Source organism: Calypte anna, chromosome 6 (genome assembly GCF_003957555.1).
Source record: "Calypte anna isolate BGI_N300 chromosome 6, bCalAnn1_v1.p, whole genome shotgun sequence".
Classification (NCBI taxonomy): Eukaryota; Metazoa; Chordata; class Aves; order Apodiformes; family Trochilidae; genus Calypte; species Calypte anna.
The window spans coordinates 24,390,917-24,415,558 of record NC_044252.1 but is presented as its reverse complement, the minus strand read 5'-3'; positions in this window follow the sequence as shown (position 1 = coordinate 24,415,558).

Genomic DNA, 24,642 nt, shown 5'->3' with positions numbered 1-24,642 from the left:
ATAAATCAGTACAGACAACGGTCAACAAAGACAACTATCAGTAAAAATAAAACCCGGACCTCTCACTTGGTTTCAGACAAAAGCAGAATCCCTCTTGGACATTGTGGAAAGTCAGATAATTTAACTTGATTAATGGTTTCTTATTTCTGTACTTGAGAGTTTAATTGGGACCATGGGCTTTCTTCTTGATACTCCTGGAGAGGATGAAATCCAAGGGATATGAAGAGAATCAGATTTTTCAAAACCTGGAGCCAAATTTGAAAATTAAGAGATAATGGTGGTTTTCAGGAACTTTTACAAAAGTGTCTGGGTGAGTTTTGTAATATAGAGAAGAAAAAGGAACAAATATCTCCTTCCAATACCAATTTAAACACCCTTACTTCTATACAATTTGCCAACCATTCTCCTAGTCCTCTAATACACACCATGACTTGGCTGCCAAGGAGCTGTCGTTGCTTGTGCCATAGCACATATTGCTTAGACATGCAACAGCTGGAAACTTGTATTCACCTGGGAGGTATTTCACATTCTTGAAGATCAGCAAGGATCTCTCCCATGCTCTGTAATTCCCACTAGCCCTCAAGATGTCTTGCAGCTCTGGCCTATTTTTGACTTTCTCCTACACACAGTAGTAAACCTACTTTTCCCACTATGCGAACAGGGTCTTTCTTTAGTCAATAGTGGGCAGTTTACAGGACAGATTCAGGAATTATATCTAATGTAATCTCTAGGTTTGCTTTTTTTACATTAGAAGACACCACATTTCACCAAGTTATTCTGTGTGTTGGGTTAATTTTAATTCTGCCTTCACGAGCAGCTTTTATCTTGTCAACTTCAGCTGGTAACTGGTCAACAAAATCTGAAAAGGGCTGACTGTGTGAACACTCTGAATCTGATGGGTTTTAAAGTCATGCAGAATAGCATGAATAACCTTCAGAACTGGCTAATATAACTAATTTCACTTGTAACAGCTGAGAAACATTGACACAGGCAACTGCAGCAGAGGGATGATTAGTGTTTGCTAACAAATGAAGAAATTAAATGCAAATGCTAAGTTTTCATTGCATTTGGCTTAGTAGGAACTTTCATGAATGCCACTGAGCTCCCCTTGCTGATCACAGTAGAATAGGTGGATGTTAGCAGATTGTCCTGAGTATGCACACAGAATTGTGCATCATTCCCCCTTCACACCTCTCACTGCCCCCACTATTGCTTCTCAAGCTTGTTCCCTGCTTCTGATTCACATTCCCTGCTCTGAAAGCACACAGCAAACTCTGATCCTTTGTGCTATATTTGTATGGCCTCTACAGGTCACAACAACTCTTTGTGCTCCTATACAGAAGTATTCAGTGTCATGCAGTGCAAAACACTGTAGGAAAGCTATGTCACCAGGTTACAGGTGTCCTGGGATGGGCAAAGTGGAAAGCATCTTGAAAGGCAACATATGGTGTTAAAGCCATTTGGCCGATGGTCTTATGAAAGGTTTTGGCACATGGCAAGACCAGAGAAAACCAATAGGATGGAGAGGATCCTCAGCACCTGAGCTGTATCTCTAAGTAGCATTTCTTATTTTCTCTCCTTACAGTGTGTACAAAATAGTTTAGGGCTTCATTCGGGGCCTGAACAGGACAGAGAAACCTGAATAAAAATGGAACTGGGGAAAAAAGGAGCTTCCACTTTTAGGCTGAAGCTGTGATTTCATTTTCTGCCTCTGCTCCTAGAAACTTTATTATAAATTTAAGGAAAGATTATACAGTAATAAAGAGGTTATTCAGTGGAATTAGTGGCTAGGAAATTTAGAGATTAGCAGGTGGGACTTGCTGTGCTGTGTGTCATTGGCTTGTGTAATAATATGGTGTTGTCTCACAGGAGCCCGGCTAATCAAACAGCAGCTCAAATCTGGGAAGGGACTAATAATATATGACCCCTGCCAATAGCTTAAAGTTTAGGCTATAGGTTTTAGCATGAGCAATCAATTTTCATACTTTGGAGAAAATAACCTCCCGTTGTAATGAGAAGGCGTTTGAATCTGCCTTTTCCATCCTACAGGTGCTGAGGGCTGAACAGCCTCGAGCATAACCTAGTCCTTCATGAAGTCACCAAAGGTTTTCTTTTGACTTTCCTCAAGCAGAAAGTCCTCTCACACATGCACATATTAATTTCAGGCTCTTGAAAGGTGGGGATGGTGCTAAATGGGAAGACAGAGAGAGAAGGGTAGTCTTAAATGTTTTGCCACCTTAGGCAAAGGCATCTGTAAATGACAAGAAATCAGACTTGATAAGCAGCTATCACTGGTCCAATTTTCATAATTTCCATGGAAACCTTTCCGATTGCTAGACTGTACACGCCAGTATACATGAAAATGTTGGTATGGGAAAGGCATATTGTAGTAATCTGTTTTTCTAAGCTCCTCAGGGACTTGCTAACCCTTACTAATCTCTGATACCTTACTCCTAATTACACTCTCATCCAGTCAGCTAACTCTAATGAAAATAAAAGGCGGACAGAGGTAAGGACTGCACAGAAATCATATGATGTAGAAAAATGTATAAGCCCAGTTAGTAGTCTGTAAGGAGTGCTACGTACATTAAATATACCTGGGGCTCAGCCAGCACTGTTATGCCATACAAATACATTTATGTGAACTGAGGTACCCCATTTTGCCCAAACAGATTTGTGAATTTCTAAGCCAGAAAACTGCTTGGTGATGATTTATCAGCCATTTTTAGAAACAACCTCTGTGTACAAGTTTTGGACACTGAAACACAGAGAGAGGATGAATCTAACCTACAAAAGGAATTACTATTTGCTTAATAGAACTGATTTTGAAAGTACAAAAAGTAGTAGTATTATTGCTACATAAAAAGCAATAATACAAGTGATAACAATCAAGAAAAATCAGTTTGCAAGGCTGGGAGCTACTCAGCCAATGAACAGGATCTCACAGCAACAAATCCCAAGCAGTGATCAAATTCAGCACAGGATTTCTTTCTCACTCTTGAGTCCTAGTTTATAGACCCCAGGGCAAGGTTTGTTAAATTAGGCTATAATTCCCCCATTATAAAATGACATCTAAATGGTTCTGATCTTTTGGAAGACTTTTAGCAGATTAGGAGGTGATGGGATTAAAGATTTATTGCATGCTCAAAGTCATGTGGTAATGCAAAGGGATTTATAGACACTACACTCCAGTACTTGTGCAGGACAAGGATATGAATTATTTGATTCTGATAACATGAGAATCCTCTTATGATACAGTATGAGCTTGAAAAAATATGACTATTTCTAAAAAAACATTCAAAAGTAGATTTTTCTCCTTTTCCCACTAGTTTCCTTTAAAGCAGCAAAAACATGATTATAATTTTTTTAGTTCCTTTTGTTAAATGTTTATGAACACAGCTAGTTGGGGATTTGCATTACAAATGTTTTTCTAGCTGTTAATGTGGCAAACCACTTGAGTTAAAACCTTGTGCAAAGATAATAGTTTCAGTTTGAACAGGAAGATTTCTAGGATTTGGAAGAGAATTTTAGGTCACGGTAGGGGAAGCCCTTATTTAGGTCAGACAGGACACTGGGCTTAAAGGTGTCCCTAGGCATGTTGTTCTGCTGCATCTGAACTACATTAATTTGTAGCTCTATAATTGCTTTCCAGTGCTAATCTACTGCAAGGAGAGAAAAAACCTCTCCTAGACCTGCCAGTGAAGTTGAATGTAAAGCCAGTAGTTACTCCAATTGCATCAGAATTATCTAGGCTACAAAAAAACCTGTAGTTTAAAGAGTGCACACCACAGAATATGCAGTAAAATCTATGTGTTCATTTGAGGCTGAAATATTCCTGAATGCAGCTCTGATTAGGTGCTCTTGTGTGCCTCATTAATATGTAGCTCTGGATTAATTATAGAAATGTTTTCATGACAACTTTAGGGAAGAATTATTGTCTTCACACATCAGATAAGACCAAGGGAGTTATGTTCAGTCCAAGGTCATAGATGATAGTTGGGGGAGACCCACTTGCAGAAGAATGAAACAATCATCTTTGTTTCACTCTCCACACTTTGGAATTTTGTTTTCAGGAGCTTTAAAAGAATTGAAAAAATAATTCATATTCTAACTGGAACAATTGATATTATTATCTGGATCAGTAGGGAAATGCTAGAGCAGAAATACAAGCATGAAGGGAATTTCAGTTGGGAAAGAAATAGTTTGTTATTTCAATAATAATTTCATACGAAAAAAGCTAAAACCCTGTTAAATAAGATTGGTATTTTCTTCTCTTTTTATTAAATAAAATCACAAGTTTAGTTCCAAATAGGTTTTCTCTGTCCATTAAGCTGAACTGTTGGACAAGCCAGATTCCCTTATAAGTTTGTGTGGTTTTGGTTCATCTGAGCGCTAGGTAACACAGTCAGTACCCAAGAATTTGGGCCACATGCAGAGATGGCATTTCTACCTGAGAGAGTTTTAAGATATCCTGAAAAAGGCAGATCAAAAGCTGGAGATCAGAAATGGAAGCCAGGCAAGTTCACTCTCATAACAGGCCTTGTTTTTTTTTCTTAAACAGTCGTAATATGTAATCATTTGCACAATTTATCATGAAACAGAGCAGATACTCTATCACTTCGATTTTTTTAAATCAAATCTGAGTGTTTTTTTCAATAAGATATATTTAATAAGCTGGCAGCACCATGCTTCAGCAGGGTGGGAGAGGGTAGAAAGTACCTGATGAAATTTGTTACTCTGCATCATGAAGGAAAATTACACAGGAAATTTTTTTCTTTCTATCAGACCCCAAACCTTTCTTTAGTGGTATGCATGGAACAGGACTTCACCATCATTAGAATTTCCCTTAACCTACATTTTCTTTCTGCAAACAGGCAGGAAAGGACCCCAAAGAACTAACTATGGAATGTCTGATATAATCACTCAGATTAACATTTTGCTGCCCAGAGACAGAAGAGTATTCATGTATGCTGCTTTCTGATTTTGCTCAGAGCTAAGTCTTTGCAGAGTTTTGTATGCTGTAATCACAACTGATAGCAACTGCATCTTTTGTGATTTTGCCCATTCTATACAAAAGGACTCAGTTTGATTTATTTAATTTTTTATTTTACTCCTCTGTATTCTTCCTATTGGAATCTGATTTGTAATGCTACTTAAAAGCACAAGTTCATTCAAAGGGGAATTCCTACCCTTCTAGAATACATGTATTTAATTCATTTAGATGTGGAATTACTGGTCTCACACAATAGTCGCCACAGTGTATAAAATTACTTCAATGTCAAGTTAGCAATTGGAATTACACCCTTGTCATAATGTTTTTAATTAGTCATTACTCATTGGAGTAGAATTTTTTTTAACAGTTCTTTCATTTCTTGAATCTGATTTTCACTGGAAGAAAACCCAGCTGTCCTCAGCCATGCTAAATGTGAGATTCTGACAAGCCAAGGGTTGGGATCCAGGGTGTACACTGTGCTTTATCTCCCTCTGCTTGGCAGTAGCTCAGTGCAGCAGTCAGCACTGGATGTCAGCCCTGTCTACAGAGCACCCAACAACCTGCAGGGAGTGAAACAAGAGGGTCCTTATGATAGTTTTAAGATCAAATTAAGGGAATTCATCAGGGTTAACAGAAGTGAGGGAGCTCCATCTCAGGGCTGAGCTGGACTGTTCTGTAGGGATGAAGCACAACACATGGTCACTCTTGGGTGAAGGTCTGAGCTCTGTATAGCAATTGGGCAAGCTGATGGTTGCTGTTTGATGGTCTCAAGCCAAATGCCAGGCAGCAAATATGGGAGTCATAGGTGTCCCCCTGTGGTTACAGTCCTCATATTTGGGCTCATGTCAATGAGCTTTAGAGATCCCAAGTGTGAGTGATGGCAGAGAGGCAATAGCATGAGGCTCTGGACTCTGGGCATTGCTCTGTTGTAGCTGGCATTAAACCATGACCAGCTACATCCCCTCTCATCCAAAGACATAACAGCAGCCCCTGGTACCACTTCACCACTGTGAGAGGAATTAATTGTTTTTTTCTGATCTTCTGCTTCTGCAGAGATGCAGAAATAACCTCGTCAGGCCAATGCAAGTGCAGCCCCACTTTATAAAGAGGGCAGTACGAGTGGGAGTAAATTTGAAGAATTTGCTCATGTCACATTGACTATGCACAGTGAGTTATACCAGACTGGACTGTAAAGGCAAAATATGCTCCTGTAATTTTATTTATTCTCTCATATATATATTCACACAACAGTGGGCAACTTCTTGTCTCCCTGAAATATGATGTTTGTACCTGGTGATGGATAATAAAAATCCCTAACTCTATAAAATAAGAGCAGCCCTTGTCTCATTCTCATGCCAGGCACTTTACAAAAGCAATGCATTAGGCAATCGTAGTTCAACTGCTGTCTAGTTATACAAAATGACCATCAGGCTCTCTGGAATCGGAGCTCATGCAGTATCCAGCCCATTCTGCTGAGGAAGGAATCCTGTCTAAGACAGTGATTATGACATTATTTTTGAGTTACAGGGCTGCTCTTCACTGCAGTATTTTCTGAAGAGTAATGTGCACATTCTGCACAGCAGTGGATAACAGTGGGTAATCCTGTCTGGTTGGGTTAGGGGTTTTTCACCAAAATCTGTTTTTTCCCTCAGTTTCCAAACCTGATAAAGGTTATGAGCAGAGTGTCTGCTTCTGCTGTTCCTACCTGAGTTTTGATCAGCTGGCCAACTTCACCTTAATTTGATGAGACGCAGGACTCATACACTCGGCGCTCCTACAGAAGTCAAGCAGTCTTTTAAGGAACAATTATGGGGCCCCTGAACATCCAGACAAATTTGTTTGGTACATGGATATTCTTTCATAGTAAGTAGGGAAACCAAAGGCGTTCAAGTAGCCTAAAGGGAGATAAAGATCTTGGCTTGGGGAGGGTATAGGGTTGTAGAAGCCATAGTAGGAACTCCAATGTAATACAAGTCAAGCATAAAGCTCATAAAAAACCCAAACCTTGTTAGGTCTATTGCTGTTTGGAACAACTAATTCATTAAAAATGCTGGCTGCTGCAAAAATTGCTGTTACATTTTGGACAATGTTATTAGTTACAACTCATTTCAATTTTCCCCCCAGTCAGGAAAGCCAAATGGAAACAAAACATTTTGCTCCTCACATTCTCCTCCATGGAACTGATTTTATGGCCATGTTACCTGTCTCATGAACAGTAACTGCTGCTGTAAATTCCCCACATGTTGCATTGCTACAACTAAGATAATTTAATTTTGGACCTACTCCAAACAAAAATTAAACATTTCTAAATGGAATAATGTTAAAAAAAATTGTTCCAGGAAAGAGCTTCCATGCTTTGCCATTTCTTCTTAATTGGGATAAAACATGGATGAAAATATTAGAATTACATATGGGAAGAAAAAATCCAATTTCTGAATTAGTCTAGTTGTGATTACATAGTTACTTCACATCTTTGCATCTGCCTATTTATAATTTCATAACCTACATCATTCTCTTCAAATAAATCTCTTGATAGCAGTTAATGAATGATTACAAGCGAGGAAATATCACAAAATGTGTTTCTGATGCAAATTCATTGAAATATCTTGAAATTCTTTTTTTGACTTCAGTGGCCCTTGGGTCAGGTTCCTGGTGTGTTTATCTCACTTGAAAGTGTTCCCAAGGATGTGCTGCTCTGAATGAGAAATAAAGTAATTCAATACCAGATATTATGTACCTTAGCAGGAAGGGGGGGAAAAAATGAGGTAGTGGTATGGTTATGAATATTTTGTTATTTTTTGCTGCTTTTTATCAGTGTGGACGTAGGTAAAGATTTCATCTCTTCTGGGCTAGCAGTTATGTAGATTAGATAATAGAAGAAATTCATTTAATCAGTTCAATGAATTTTGCCTCATTAAAAATTCACGCAAACTGTCAAGTTCTAGGTCCTCCCAAGATTACACTGGGTATTTTTTTTTTATCGTTGTTTTTTCTTTTGTTGTTTGGTTGTTTGGTTGGTTTGTTTGTTGTTGTTATTTTTATTTTTTTTTTTTTTGAGAAGCATACAGAAAGGTTTTATCCATAGACTATTGGGTTCAGCTAATTACAATTAAAAGCTAATATGGTTTGCTTTTCTATGCTGTTTGTACAGGAAGATGATTGTCTCATACTTTAAGCAGTACATTTAATTTTGGTTTCTATTTCATGTCTTTAAATTGTGTTAACTCTTTCTAGTTCTCAAGATAAACATAGCTTAAATCCTAAATGTTTACTTCTGAATCACTGCCAGGATGTAGCTGCTTTGCTTTCATTTCAGACAAGGTTCTAAACTGGAGGGCAATGGTGGAAGCAGGAGAGAGGGCACATGAAAACTACTTTTCTAAAGCCAGTTCAGGACTTCATCTGCAAAATTATTACACAGTGGCTGCCTAAATTGTTCATTGCTACACTGCAGTCATTGTCACTAATTATCTCTCTGTCTGTCACATAAATCTAATCTGGCTATCCATCTCCAGCTAAAGTATTTTAAATATGCATTTGGAAGTACATAATGAAATTATAATTGGCCTAGCAAATCTGTGTACATTAATTACATTTCCTCTCTTTGGAAGTTATGTTTCTGTGGAATTTTTTAAATAATACTGGAGTAAAAAGAGAGTCTAAAATGATTTAAGATAAATATCACTGCCTAATATTGCATGCAAATAGCAGTCAGGCTAGATTTTCTTCTTTTTTCCCTAGTTTTTATTAAAAAATAAAAATGAAACAAAATGGGATGCTGACAATTATCAATATCAAAGCCCTGAAGTTTTGGTGGGAGTTTAGGACCCTTTTTTTGTTCTCAGCCTCTTGTATTTCACCACTGACCTGCTCATAGAAAATCATTGGTATCTCAAGTGGCTGCATGAAAGATATAATGCATTTTACTTTCATTTGCAGGAACATTCCTGTGATTTCAAAAGGTCTCACTGCCAGAGCTGGTAACTACTACACACATGTTCTGATTATGGCCTTCTGCTCCGGGTAGAATATTGCCCAGATACACCAATTTTCTTAGGATTAAAAGAAGTTTTATAATCTGTGTAATAACAATCCCTATGTCAGAATCAAGCCTGACAGACTGACTGTGATTTAGCATTCCGCAAACAGCGGCTTTTTGCAGTACCAAGAAGAATTTTACCACCAGTAAGATTTCATGTTCTGCTGAACTCTGATGAAAAGGGTAAATTTAGCCTTGTCAGACCTGATGCCTACTTAAATGCCCAATTATTTGCAAATGCCTGTATTTGCTGCTGGATGCTGCTCAAGTAGAGAAGGCCATGAGACTGAGCACTCCACAACTTTGGCAACTGTCTCACCTCTGGCCTTCATCCCCAGGAGCCAGAAAACCTGCATGGTCCCACCCAGTAAGGACACAGGTATACACTTTTCTTCTGGGGAGTGCTAAAGTTTTCTCTCAAAGAAGTAAAAGACCTGCTAAAAGCAATGTTAACCTTAAAAGAAATTTTACTTGTCCTGCTAGGGCTCCCTAGTCACTGGTCTGGGCATGCAGGACAGATGCACCTCTTCCATAAAATTACTCAGGCAGACTCTGCCCCAGGGCTGAGTGACTGCCTGGTTCATCCTCACAAAACTGTGGATAAACACAGTCCCAGACAAAGTTAGGATTCTCCAGATGCCCTCACAATTGCAACAGAAGTTACCTATTGAACAGTGCTGGAGACTCAGGTTCTCTTTCTACACACTGAGCATACCATGTGCAGACACCCTTGCCCTTAGCTTGTACTTGACACAAAATATCCATATATGAATATATTAATATAATTTTACTGCAACCATCTCAAACCAGTCATCAGTGTTCCAGAAGAGAGTTAAAAGCCACACTGACTTTCAAAGGATGTTACAGAAAACACTGCATTAAGAATAGGGCATTTTCTGTGTTGGTCATGCTTCTACAAGCCTATGTAAAATGGTGGCATTCATAGGTGGCAAGAGTGTCTATCCTAACCTAGAAGTCTAAATGAAGATGGGAGTACACATGTATATGCAAATACACACACATATATAGATAAGTATACACACTTAAAAGTGTCCCTGGGCACATGTATAGGTGTATACACATTACTGCTGCTTGATACTTGAGAAACCAGCAAGCTGAGGTTGACCTTAACCCAAATGAGCAGAGACAGGCAAGGCACCATGCTTTTCTCTTGGGTCCTGAGTCAATGAAACATAAAATGATTCAGAGAGGTTGCTCCTTCAGCTTTCCCTGGCTGTCAGTTTTGTGCCCTGTATTACAGAGATCCATGTATTTCTTTTCTTTTTTTCCAATCATCACAGCAGATACAACATTAAATCATCATCAGCTGTAGAGTTTCATATTCTGGCACATCCTGGTCTGCCAATAGTCACAGTCTGAGCTTCTTGACACAGCATGTCTTTCAGTAAAACTAAATCATTCCTTGCAAATATATGCCTGCAGTACCTGATGAAAAATGGATGGGCTTGCCTGATATAAATAGGGTTTTGAAGGAGAAACTTACTAACTGGCTTGCAGAATTTCTCTCATGGTTGAGAATTCTGTACATTGCATTGATCCTGAGCTGAGTTCTCCACCTTAATAGGTTTTTTATTCAACTTAATTAATTAATTTCTCTTCCTTGCTCCTCCTACCACCAATTTCTGGTATCAGAATGCCTAAAAGAAAAAATTCAGTTTTTTCTTCCATCTCTCAAGTCTTCAGGAGGCTAAGAACTTCTCAGCCAGAATATTTTCAGAATACACTGGTGCCAACAAGTCTGAACTAAATGTATTCCTCCCTGGCTGTGCTGCAAGTGAATAATTCTGTTTTGTGTGATTTTCATGACAGTCATCAGCAGGAGCTACTTGAGAAGGTCCTTTCTCACATGAAATAAGGAAAATATGAGGTGACAGGAGAGAAGCAAAGTAATGCTTCATGAATGCAGGCTTCCCTTTCTGTATGGAAGTGACCCCTACAAAATATACATAATTAGAATCTCTGCCATTTCTTACACTTGTGAAGGCATCTTGGTGTTTTTTGATTTTCTCTGAATGCCAGTCAGGTAAAACATCATGTATTCTCCAGAGCTCAAATGAAAAAAAAAAAGATCTGCCTTGCTCTTAAAGAAAAATAATTAAAAAATAAAGCCAAACCCCAAAACACGAGCAAAGCATGACATGAAGTGAGCTTAAGTTCTACATGCTATAATTGCTCTAATTTCATAGTTTCCATGGGTCATGTCATTTTCACATACTGCCCATTGACAAACCTATTGGGAGCTGAGTACATGGGGCAAATGTTCTTTTTTAGGAAGGGCAGTGCCCAGTTCTGTTATTTCCACATCCGCAGAGAACCGTTACAGTTGTCTATGCAGTGATTTTATGATACAGATGACAAGAAGGAACACTAATTTTAAATAGTGCTTACAGGCAGCCAATACTAGTGATGAAGCCTTTGAAAATCAGGTTCACTGCTTGTGCCTCTGAGCTACACTGCATGGGGAACTTAATGGCATTTCTCCAGTCTTAAACCAGAATAAAAGAAAACCAGAAAACTTAATTCAGAAAAGCGAGTTTTCTATGGAAAAGGAGGCTCATAAGAGGAAGAAGAGTCCTGTGACTTGAGCCTGGGTTTGGGAGATAATTTTCCAAACTGAGCCTACCAAAAATGGTAACTGAGACTGTCGGATGTATTTAGATACTTTACACCACTTTTTTAAGGACATCAAAGTATCTGGTACCTTTGGACATGCATCAGGCACATTTCCATTGTCAAATTAGAGTACTCTTGGTTTAGCCCCTGGTCCTTTTCCCCCAGATGCTCACCATGCACAGGGGTTGGATTATCTCTTTCCAATAGTGCTCAAAGAACCATGTGGTTCTTTGCTTGCTGCTCAGAAAAGTTACAGCAGGGAGCAATTATCTCCAAAAAGATTCTCCTATAGCAGATATTTGTTGAAGCCTCCCCAAGGCCCCAAAGCAGACAGACATTGCCCCAACCAGAGCCATTCTTCAAGCAGTCCTCCTGCAAGAGCCCTTTCAAAATAATTTGTCATGCTTGAGCACCCATATACAGAGGTCATAAAGGTGAAATTTGAGGTAGACATAAACCAAGTGGACACCACCAGCAGATGGGTTGTATCTTTGTGAAGGAAAGCTTCCTACCAACCATGCTTTTAATCCAGGTTTAGAAGTTCATGTTTTCCAGCCTGCAATATTTTACAGGCACTATAAGCTTGAAAAGAAAAGGCAGCAGGAGTGTTTTGATCAAACACAAAACCGAAAGGGTTTTAATGGTGTAAAGGAATAAACATCTGCTGGTGTCCATAGGAAGAGCATGGTGGTCTCAATTCCACTTGTGGTAGTTTGTGGCAGCAAATGTCAGCATGGCTGTGCAGAGTGGAAAGAAGGGCAGAAAGATGCCACAGACTGTCACAATGGGATTGGACTTCTATCACTGAATCCCATGACTGAAGAGAGACATTGTCAACCAGGTGCCTCGAATTGCCAGTGAGTGGGTGTGAGTCCACCTGTGCCTGATTAGGACAGGCCCCTATTGGGCATGAGCAAGGCCAGGGGGCCAATAAAGGTGGGACACACACCCACAGAGAAGGAGCTCAGCTCACTCTGGTGCGAGGCATGGAGAGGCCAGCAGCTCGTCGAGCCTCTGGAGCAAGAAAGGCTCTTCCCACTACACTTCTACCCTGGAAGCGCTGTGTGGTGGCTGGAGTCCTGGAAGAGACCAGCAGCTCGTCGAGCATCAGGAGCAAGAATGGCTCCTCCCACTACACATGACTTTGGAAGGGCACAACCAAGACCTCATAAACAATGCCTTGGATGTGCTCCTTTTCTTTGTCTCAAAGGGCTCATGTGAAAATGTATGTATTTTAAGGGTGCCAACATACACCCACAGAGGACAACATATACAAATTTTCTTGTTTGGAAGGAATGTGTTATTCTCAAGAATGATGCATTTTTTTCAAGAGCTTTTTCTAAGTGGTGAGGGACAAGAGCTTGTTATTGCACAATAAGGAAGTTTCTGAATGATATTTTAAAGATAATATTTTAAGATCTCTACCAGCTTCCTTATAGTCACTTCTAAATGACTTAACTACAAGTTTTAATTGTTCCTATCTCTATCTTGCAGTTTTCTGAAGAAACCTTTCAAAAAACCATATAGCTCATAGCTGAATTTGGGGCTTGCAATTCATACACTCTACTGCAATTGGTATTGTACTGGAAATAGGTTTAATCCAATTGCTTGCCAGCCTTCACTGGCATAATAGTACTGCACAAACGACCTCACAGGTATTTTCATACTGCTTTTCCTGACAATCTCAATTTAAACTTGATTATTTCTGAATGCCATAGGCAATGTCAGGACACTATGTTGCCAGGAGGCATGAGCTGAAGAATAGTCTGAACTCTTAATCCAAGTTTATAGGTACCTACACATATTAGTTATAAACCATAGCCAGATATATCTCGGGAGATTTAATTAGAGTCTTTATTTCCTTGCCCTTAGCAGTTAATCTGCAAAGTAGGAGAATGACAGGCAGACAGAAAAAGACAAAAGGAGAGAAAGATCATGAAAAATTAAATGTTGTCTAATGCTTTGAGTCTTTTCTACCTCTGTGCTTATTAATTGAATCAATAGATTGTGTCTGACATTTATCTTAATGCCTTAATTCTTCCTTGATCCTGAGAAACATTTAGCTCACTTAAAAGGCCACATGACCTGTTTGTCAAACCAAAACAAAAGACCAACAGGATGCTACAGCCTAAGGACAAAATATGGTACCTGAGACCTTCTTTTTCCTCCTCCTTCAGGAATTTCTGACTTGTAGAAGTACAAGGAAGGAAATTTTGGTTTAACACCAAACCCCTCAAACAATCCTGTCCTTTCATGGTATCAGTAGTTGTAAATTTTTTTTTTAACTATTGCACATGCAAAAAAAAAAAAAAAAAATTTGGTGAACTACTGTTTTATCCTGGATTAGACAGCTATCTCTATATAACAGCACTGATACTTAGCTCAATATGTCCTTGGACTGTTTGACTTTTTAATGTGTGGTACCACCTTAGCTAAGTCATACCAGACTCTTGACTGTATTCATATCCTCTTTGTGTTATTTCCAGCTGAATGATTTGGTTTTTTTTCCCACTCAGTTTCTATACTTACACGTTATAAGAAATTTTTAATACATTTCACTTTCTAGGTTCCATCTCAACATCAAGATTCTATTCCTTGAATTCTTTCTGTAGGATAACCTGGCCATCTGTGTTAACAATCCTATCCATTTTAATATCATCAGAATATAGACCTAAGATGTAGGAGTGTGTTAATAATACAAGTTTGTTATTGAAAATATTAGCACAATCAATTTCAATATGTGTCCTTTATGAACAGCATTAGTTACCTATTTCAAGCTTTATAATTCTTCTTTCAATACTGCTTCTTATGTTCTAATTTCTTCTCTCTTTTCTCAATCTTCCCCTTTTCTTTACCTCCTATTTTTTTAACCCTTTGGAACCTATCAAATGCTTTTTTTTAAAGACAAGAACACGTGTCGTTCCTAGAAGGCAAATTCCCTTCGTGTTAGCCTTGTGTGATCTACCTTTGGGAAACAGATTTTACTTGATCCCATTTTTCAGCTACTTAGACATACTAAATTACACTTTCTACAAAGCATTTTAAACATTTGAAGGCAACAACAACAACAACAAAAAAAGGCCTGCATCATCATTTTCCACTTAAATATTCAATATTTGTTGTGCAATTTTATGCTACCACCTCCTAACACACCATACTAATGAAAGCAACTTTCTGTAAACTCAACTTCCTTAGAAAAACTTGTCACATTTGTGGCCACCCCAACGTAGAATAACATAGTGATGTTTCCCTGTTATGAACCTAATCAAAAGGGACTTATCAGAAAAAAAAAAAAAAAAATCAAACCTATCAACACAAGAAAATTTGAATAAAAATTACAGGATTTCTGTATCTTGTTTTTAACTCATTGATTAGACAGTTGAAATAAATCTTAAAGTACTAGATAGCTTAAAGTCTATTAGATTAATCTGGTGAAAAAGAACAAGTATGATGTGCACTATGCAATATTTTTCAACCTCATTGCCTGCCTATTAGGCTGCAAGAAAAAAAATATTTAAATGTCTGTTTATTAGGTGATTGTCAGAGAGGTCTGATTATTCCAAAGAGATAGCTTGGCACAAGAAAGAGCAAGATGAACTGAATAGTAACAAAATGATTGATTCATTTCCTTTGAGGGGGGAGAGAATAAAACAGAGTAATGAAACAGAAATGTGTCAGATCTATTTATATAGGATTGATATGTAATGTAGCTCCTCTTGAAGCTGAAATTAAGTTTTCTTAAGAGGTATTATTAAGAGGGAGATAGGATGTAACCTTCCATCAAGATACCATTATTGTAATACAGATTTAAAAAAATGAACTTTTCTCCTGAAGCAGGATAGTAAATTGATTTATGCAGATCAAAGCAGTAATTATGAAATGTGCTTATCTAGACACCTTCTGTTTCTATTGATCCTACATGTTATTCTGATGAAAAGCTCATAATTCATAGGATTCTTGTTTAGAATTGTTGGAATTATTTATAACTCACAGTCCAAGGGTGCAGCTAAAGAAGTAGAGTTTGACACTGATTTGCATTGCACCAACCTGTCTGTTTTCAGGCCCTGAGTACAGATAGTTCCAGCACTCTGTTTTGCAACCCCCAAATGGAGAATGCACCCCTATGGGAAAAACAAGACCAGCATGAGAAAAAGAGGTACCAGTGTTTCCAAGGGCTTCACATCAGGAAAATGGATAAAGCCAGGAGATTAAGAAATTTCTAGAACTGTCGCAATAGACAAAAGAAGTGTTTTTACGGACGTGAGGAGAAGAAACTTGATTAAGTCTGTCCTAATGCTCATCTGTTAGTGAGAGGTACCTCATTCAACAGCCTGTGATGCTTTAATTTCTTCAGAGATTTTCTATGAGCCAAACCATCTGCTGATGTTGCAACTGCTGCTACAATTAGAAATTACCAGGCAAAATACAAGTGAGCACCAAGAACTGAACTGAAGGCTTCCAGTTCTTATCACAACACTTGCTCCCAAAATATCTCCAAGCAGGGTCATTGCAAGGGAAAATGTCATACGTCTGTCCTGAGATCTCTTCCCTACTGCTCTGCTGTCACCTGAAACCCACACAGGAGGCTGTGCAGAGGAGGCAGCTTCCCCTGCCTGGCTTTGCTGGGAGGGAGGAGAAACAGACAAGTAGTGAGAGGGCAAGTGATTTAGTGAGCTGCTGATATGGCTCTGACCAGGGTTTGCTCTGGGAGTGTGTAAAACAGGGTTGAAGTTTTGCAGCATTTGGCTGCTCCTTGGGGCACTGCCAGGATTTGGCTGCTCCTCCACCTGCTTCTCTTGCAGATAAACCCCGTTATTTGTGGCCCTGCACTCCCAGGACTGACTTCAGGAACTAATTGACATTTTGCTATCTTTTCACCTCATCAAGAGCAAACCTTACTGTAGACTCTTCAGGCACCTTTTACATCTGCAGGAAGTTTATGTACCACGACAATTTGAAAAGAGAGTGGCATTTATGCTAAACACATAGCTCTCTTACAACCCAGCAGTGACTGCAGATCTAGTTCACTGAAGGAACATTTCCAGGGACAAAACTATGGCAACACAACCTTGACAGCCATCAGACTCATTATCATTTATCGTCATGATACCAGCTAATGGATTCAAGGACATCTCAGAAGTCCCTTTAATGGCAGATTTCTAGCCCCTTAGCAGAAAGTTGGTCTAAATTGCCATGTAGATTGTGTTTGGAAATTCCTGGTCCACGTCTAAACACAGCGATGCACAAAACAAAATTTTTGCTTTCCTGACATTATTACCCCTTTGAATGTTACATTGGATTATGATGGGGACATTTTTCCTCATCCAGATGTGCTTCTTAAATGTCTTTGGTAGACCTTCCATTAATATGCATCTTGGTGTCATCCAGAATAAAATTATCATCTGCCACAGGCTCTGTGAAACAAAATTGCATGCCACAGATGACGCAGAGGCTGTAAATTACCCATGTCTCAATTAAGTAGAACAAAATAGGGCATAGCCAGGGAGCTGTCAAAAACACGTGATGCTATAATGAGCTATAGTGCTGTCTGTAACCAAATACAGAACATGGATGTTCTAAAGCAATTCCATAAAGAAGTGCTTGAACAGGAGCACAACCAATTATAAATACTAAATAGACTATAGACTTTGGCATAACACTCCAAAGAAGTGTTTTGTAAGTGGCATCTGAGGAGAGAGAAACTTCTCATAGAGTTCAGAAAGTTTTCTTTAGAAAGAAGCTCAGCCCTCAGGACAATTAGATCTCAGAGCACCTCAAGGGGCTGCTGCCAATAGAGACTTGATTTGCTGCCCGTCATCACCTTGCTGTATTTCCTTGGAAACTGTTCTTTCCAAGCTAATTCATTATTTCATGATATGCTCTGAGGTGACACTTGTCTACTGTGAGAGCAGCTAGGAAAGGATATTGTGACTGAAGAGATTTAGCACAGAGATTTAATAAAGTATCCTACTGAGTTTTGGGATAAATTTTTCTATTTCAGAGGCAGAATCACCAGTCTTCCTATGTAATTTCTTTGGAGAGAGAGGAATGATTGGCCTCAAAGGATCTATTTTAATCTGGCCATAACAACGTGGCTTCTGAATGGCCATCAATTCAGCTGTGTATAAGGACATAGAATCATTGAATGGTTCGGGTTCCAGGTTGCTCCAAGCCCCTTCCAACCTGGTCTTCAACACTTCCAGGAAGAGGGGCCACCACAACTTCTCTGAACAAATCATTCCAGTGTCTCATCACCCTCACAGGAAATATTTTCTTCCTTATACCTAATCTAAACCTACCCTCTTTCAGCTTTAAACTGTTCCCTCTCATCCTATAATTAGTTCCTTGTTATATACATTGTGCTTTGCTCTTCTTTCTCTCTCCTCTTCCTTTGTGTCTCCCACCTCCTGATTTTGCTACTATTGTACTTATTCTTGCTCTCTCCCTTTTAGTGATACATCTGCTGTAAACATCACCTGGAAAAATTACATCAAAACAGCTTCTCAACAGGAGAATGATTTCAGTGTAGGCACACTCTTTTTGCCATCTATAGAATAGGCAGAAATACAGCCAGTCCTCGTAGAGTATGCAAGAGGACTTGCTAAATATGTGTTTAATTCACACCATAAAAATACGCATTCTATGTTCTATGGTCTATATTTACATGTTCAAAATTAATTTAAATCAACCATAGTTTATTACTCTTAAAAGGCTGTGAGATTTTTCGGGGTTTTTGTGGTTTTATTTGTTTGGTTTTGGTTTTTTTCTTTTTTTTTCTTTTTTTTTTTGGCAAAGTGTTTACATCAAAAGCCTCTTGTATCATTTAAGTTAAAGTTGCAGAAAGATCTGACAGGAAATAAACGTTATTCTGTTGAACACAAATATTCATATGGACAGTGTCTCAAAATCCCCTTAGGATGATTTTACCAACAAAAGTTGTTGAACAATGTTATTGGCTGAATTGCATTACTAAATTAGCAATTCCTGTCTGAGGCATTTCTCAAGTAGTGATTTGCCAGCAAGCCAGAAAAAAAAAAGAGGGTTTACAAATTGTTTGCCACAAGTTTTTTATTCAGCCCTTTCATGGGCTGACACTCCGTATTATTTTAACATTCAATGGCCCCTGTGATGTCTCTGTAGCTTCCATATTTCTGTAACTTCCCTGCTGCTTCAGCTGGAAACTGGTGCTTATGAGAGAAGAAGGATGCAGAACAGGTGATGCCATCCATAGCTTCTGCCTACCCTGAGGCACACAAGCAGATTTTCCATTTACAAACCAGAGTTTATGTTATTTTCAGTGACATGTACAAACAAGCTAGATGCTACAGTATTTTAATTAAATTGAAGTGATCAAACTGAAGTAGAACAATTTCTGAGTTTAAAATCTAAAGAGCCATTTTGATTCATTATTATCTTTCTCTATTTTCCAATGAAAAGGCTCAATCAGAAAGTCATTCCTTATTTAATCTGTATTCAGCTCCAGATAAAGTCAACAAGAATTTAACTTTTCAAAGGGTAAGTATATATTATATCCCTGTTAGAGAAATATTATATGAGATACACCACGGGTGGATGATGTGCTAAATATGCCAGTTCAATAGCATAGCACACAAAGAGAAGAACATTTTTTTTCAATTATGTAAAAAGGAGAAAATTAGCATCCAATTGCTTTGCTGGCTTCCTTAGATTCCAATTAGATCTGCCATGCTAACAAGAAATTTGTATTGAGAACATTTCTCCTTTTTAGCACGCACAATGTGACTTTGCATCAAAAAGCAGCAGGATCTGGCAGTCAGCAGCACATTCTTGTGGGGAAATGTAACATGGAGATGTTTGCTACAGTGAAACACAGGCTGGAGGGACTCAATTGTCGTATTAGTTGTTACCGCCTATAATTACCTTTAAAGATTCATGTCCTGTAATGATCCAAGACACTCCTGTTATCTCTTTTCAGTGATTGATCTGAAACATCTGTCATAAATACTCGTATGGCTAAGAGAGCTATTTTGCTCAGGAGTGATATGGAGAGCACACATTGTCATTGATACAGGATGTTATGCATGCAAAAACAAAAAATGTCACACAGCAGTCTACAGCTGAAGGTTTAATGGCATTTAAATTGAAGCCAGCAACATTTTGTTGTGCAAGGTGGCAATGTAAACATGTTTGTTTACAAACCTGCTGATTTGCAGGTCTGATGTGGCAGAGCATCAACAGAGGATGAACAGTGGTACCAGTTTCTGATGCCTTTAGCCCCTGCCAAAGCATTCCTGGTCTGATAAACTTACCACTGATTTGCTACTTTATATAACTAATTAGTTGCTCTTTCTGCTTAGGACTTTACGGACTCCAAGCTCAAGAAATTTGATTGCACAGAAAAACCTCCCACTGACCTTGAAGCATTTGTAGGACAAGCTTTTGAACAGATTCAATAGTTATTAACCTATATGTATTGAACTTCTTCCTTTGCTTTAATAAACAAAGCCTGGCAATGTGTCTTATATAACACTTATAAAGTGTCATTAGTAAAGACAAGCTAGCCTCTCCAGATGAAATAATAACTTAAGGCCAGATTGTAACCTGAACTCATTAAAGTTACCTTACCTCAGAAACCACTCTGGTACAAATTTTGGCTTCATATTCAAACTAGGCTGACATAGGAGAAATTGGAATTTGTTTCTTCATTTCCCCATTCGCCACTTCATATTACAGAGAGAACAGGCAGAAAAATCTGGAGTTGATTGTTTCTGGCCTGACTGAAGGGCTGGAGCAGGGAAGCTTTGGCCACACATGATTCACTGCCCAGTTTCAGATGGGGAGGTGTGAAAATGATGAGCTTACACAGAGTCACTTTTGTAGATACGTGTTTGTTAATATATGTGTGTGCTCATATGTGCATGCATTTGAAATCTTCTCTTAGAAAGCAAGAAATCATGACATGATGAATGGTAAAGTTTCTTTCTTGTTCTGCTTTCTTCCTGTTAGTGTACTGGGTAAAGAAAAAAAAAACAAAAAACACCACAACAACAAAAAACCAAAAAAACCCACCCTCCAAATCAAAACCAAACCAAAACAAACAAACAAACAAAAACCAACAAACCCAACCCACAAAAAGTTAAAAGATTCAGGTTAAAAGTGGAAATACTTTGGATTTGATTTGATTTGATTTTAGGTGGGAAGTATCGGCTTCACTGCTGACAGAGGGGATGGGGGGGAATCAAGAGACTTTTCCCTGGCACTATTTCTCTCTCCCCATCTCTACTTTTAATATATCAAGTAGCTTTCTTTAGAAACACACACAGCTGAAGATACAGGGAAATATTAGCTTTGATCTTTGAGACTCCTCATTGGAGCCCTGAATTACAGGCAACAGTCACACTGAAATCCACACTTGCTTTATCCATTACCCACCACGGACTGCTGGAAGGAAAGAAATTCAGTTCATATAAAACTTACGTAAATGCACCCTAGTAGGCATTTTTCACCAAAATTAAAATATTGAGAAAATGTAAGATTTTAAGATAAGGATCTCCTATGTTATCGCTAAGAAGTACACATTTCATATATGAATTGAAATATTGTGTATTAAAAAGAAGGTAGATGTCAGTACAACAGCCATGTAAAGCCTATCTTCTTTTATCAACATTCAAGGAGCCCTCCTGCAGTGGTGTTTCCATTTTAAACAAGTCTTCCCCAAAGCCTTGCCTGAAATGCCTGACATCCCTCCCAATGCCCAGCTCTCCCTGCCATTCCAGATGATTAGCCTGATCCCCAGTGACACTCCGTATGCTCCACTCTGAGCCACCAGCAATACCAAGCTCTTAATGATTCCCTCAGCCCCAAACATGGATTTTAATGAATGCAGGGGGAACTTTCAGTTCTCAGCACACAGAGATCACTGGCAAGCAAACACTCAGAGTTGTGCTTTGCTGCCGTCCCCCTGAGAGGCACGTACACATTCACATATCCATATTCAGAGGCTAAACCCAGGCTGAAGTGGCAATATGTTTTGGTTTATTCTGCAAACTCAAAGTGGCTGCAGAAAGCCACCTGAAGAGGTCAGGGTAGTTTAGGAGAGAGACTGCAAATGGGTCTTGATAACATGTGTTGGTGAGAGAGAGAACTCTTTTTTTGCTGTATTCTGGCTTTGATGTTTCAATATTTAATATTATTGTAAAGAAGCCTGAAAAGCAAGGGCAGCCTTTTGCAAATATTTTTAGGCCACTGAGTCATCTCAGTTCCCTAAAGCGAGGTCAAATGGTCTGGAAACCCTGCAGGAGCACAAGCTTCCAGCGTTTTTAACAAGAGCAATATATACACATTGGTTTTCCTCCCCACTTGCTCTTTTGTTTTTTCATTTTACTTTTTAATTTTTATTTCAACTAGAAATGAGCCACAGATCAATGGCCTGTAGTTAAACACCTAATGAAGGTGTTTAACAAACTATCAAACAAACTATTAATGGGCATATGCACAGAGGGACGGTCTCTGAGAACTTGAGGGTCATCTTTCCTCATTATGAAATCCCACTGTTGAGCCCAGATATTCAAAACACATGACTGATGCCAGCAGCTACCCAACAAATTTTCAAGAGTGATTGTCACTGAAAAGGGATAGAAAAAGAACAGTGAATTCACTTTACTATGCATTTCACCCCATAGGCAAGAAAAGCATAGAGTAGATAGGCTCTAAACCACACAGTTTTACTTCTCTTTACTGAACCGGGAGGTTTATAGGTTGGATAAATGGAGGAAACTCTAGTGCTGCCTAGGTATCCAAGACTTGTTTTTCTCTACTTCACCTCTCTTTTCTCCACTTGTAGCAAAAGCCTGTCCAGATATAGCATTGTCCATTCCTTTCAGGCCATTCAGGGCATTTCTGAGCAGGTGAAAATATTACAGGAGGGCTGAAGGCAGCAGCTCTGTGGTGCCATGAGTGAGATACAGAGATACATAACAGCCCAAAGGAACACTCTGGGCCAGCAACAGAAATGGGAAGACAATTAAAAAGTATACATTACCTTTCTCCACTGTCTTTCCTATGTCTGCTGTAAATATGATTGCACAATCTTTCCTCTAGAGCAGTGATCATGAACAATTGGTTGCCACAAGGGGAATCTTGCTTTGCATTCCCCAGTGCCATATTTTTTCTGCAGGCAGGAGGAACAAATAAGTCTGTGGATTCAAATGACCACAAAGATGATATTCCTTCAAAGCAAAACAAGCTCAGTAAAATGGATGCATCTCGTGGTATCGGTTGTGCCCTATAGCCAGAAGTTTCAGTTAAAGTTAAGTGTATGAAAAATAAAGCAGATAACTTTTCCCTTCTCTGATGCTCAGACAGGAGGCACACATGGGAAGACAGAACTTTAAAGGAATCAGATTGCTTATGGGCAGTGTTCAGCATTTTTAAAATAGGAGACTTCTTTTCAGCTGCTGAAAGCAATTCAAGAAAGAAAGGCAGTTAAAGGAGTTTATCCTCCAACTAGGCAAAAGCAAATAAAAAACAGTATCCAGACAAGACGCACATGTAGATGGGTCCTGTCCTTCCTGACAGAGATGAGCAGAAGGAAAAAAGTTATTTTATTTTGTATCAGCTGTGTTTCAGATATTGCTAAAATACACATCCGCTCACTTCAATGGGAATAATATCAGAAACTGTTTGGGTTTTATTATTTTTCTCTTTATCATGGCATCATCCCCAGGAATCACAACATTTTCCAGGATGCAGACCCAAAGGAAAGCATTCTTCTAGTGGTATACCTTGAATGGACATAAATACCTTGTTTTTTCCTGGCTCCTTCAAACAACACTATCACAGCAACTGTTAACCAGACACTACAGAAATCCCATGTTTCATGGCTGTAGCCACACTGACCAAAACTGAGATACAAGAGAAGCTGCTCTCCTGTTGTGATTTTGTCATGCTCATCCTGATAAGAAAGCTTTGCTCACAAAAGCATGTGATACTACTAGAGAACAGTGCTTGTCTTTGCCTTAAAATGCTTTGTAAAGCAAAATGCAGTGGGAAGCTCCTGGTGAGACAGTGTGCTGATAGTCATCTTAGGACTGTCTGACTTTTAAATGCTTTTCAGGCTGCCTAACATGCTGACAAAAGATGCAGTCAGAGGCTAATCTCCCCATGAACATTCAAATCACTTTGAAAATCAAATATTCCTCAGATTTCTTAAGTGAAGATAAAAAATTCAAATAAAGGGCAGAAAAAAAAAATTCTGATTGGACAAAGACAGAGTCCCATGTCTTTCTGCCATTCAGGGTCAAACTGTATGATCAATGTCCTGAAGGGTCTATGTTTCTCATTTCTTTATATTAGAGGCTTATTTAGAGATTTTTTTTTAGCTTAGTTTCTGAACAACCAGCAGCTTGTTGGTTGCATGATTAAGAATGCACCAGTCTGTCTCAGTTACTATGTGTCTACTTGTAGTGAGCCCATAAACATTAAGAAACAGAAGGAAGAACCAAATGTTGGAAAAGTTAACGTGTATTTAATCCTAAGTGAAAATTTCTAGGGATGTGTTTTACAAGATGCTCCATTCATGATGACTATTATTTTCCAAGAATGGTTTATGTGGTCACTGGGTTAAAAATAATAACAATAACAGAGATGTGTTTTACAAGATGCTCCATTCATGATGACTATTATTTTCCAAGAATGGCTTATGTGGTCACTGGGTTAAAAATAATAACAATAACAGAGATAGTGGGGTTCAAGAAACAGTGGACACATTTTTCACTCAATTTTTCAGAATCCTGTGAATAGCCTATAGTCAGAGAGAACAGATAGTGGCTTGGTGATGAGAAGCAGATCATTTTAGTTGATGATTGATTTATTGCCTGAGGCACATCAGCCTTTCATTTCAATTAATCTTCAGTTTTCTTTCCTCTTCCCATACCCTTCAGCCACCTAAGCTAAACACTCAATGTTTCAGTCAGATCTCTCCCCTCTTCTTGGCCAC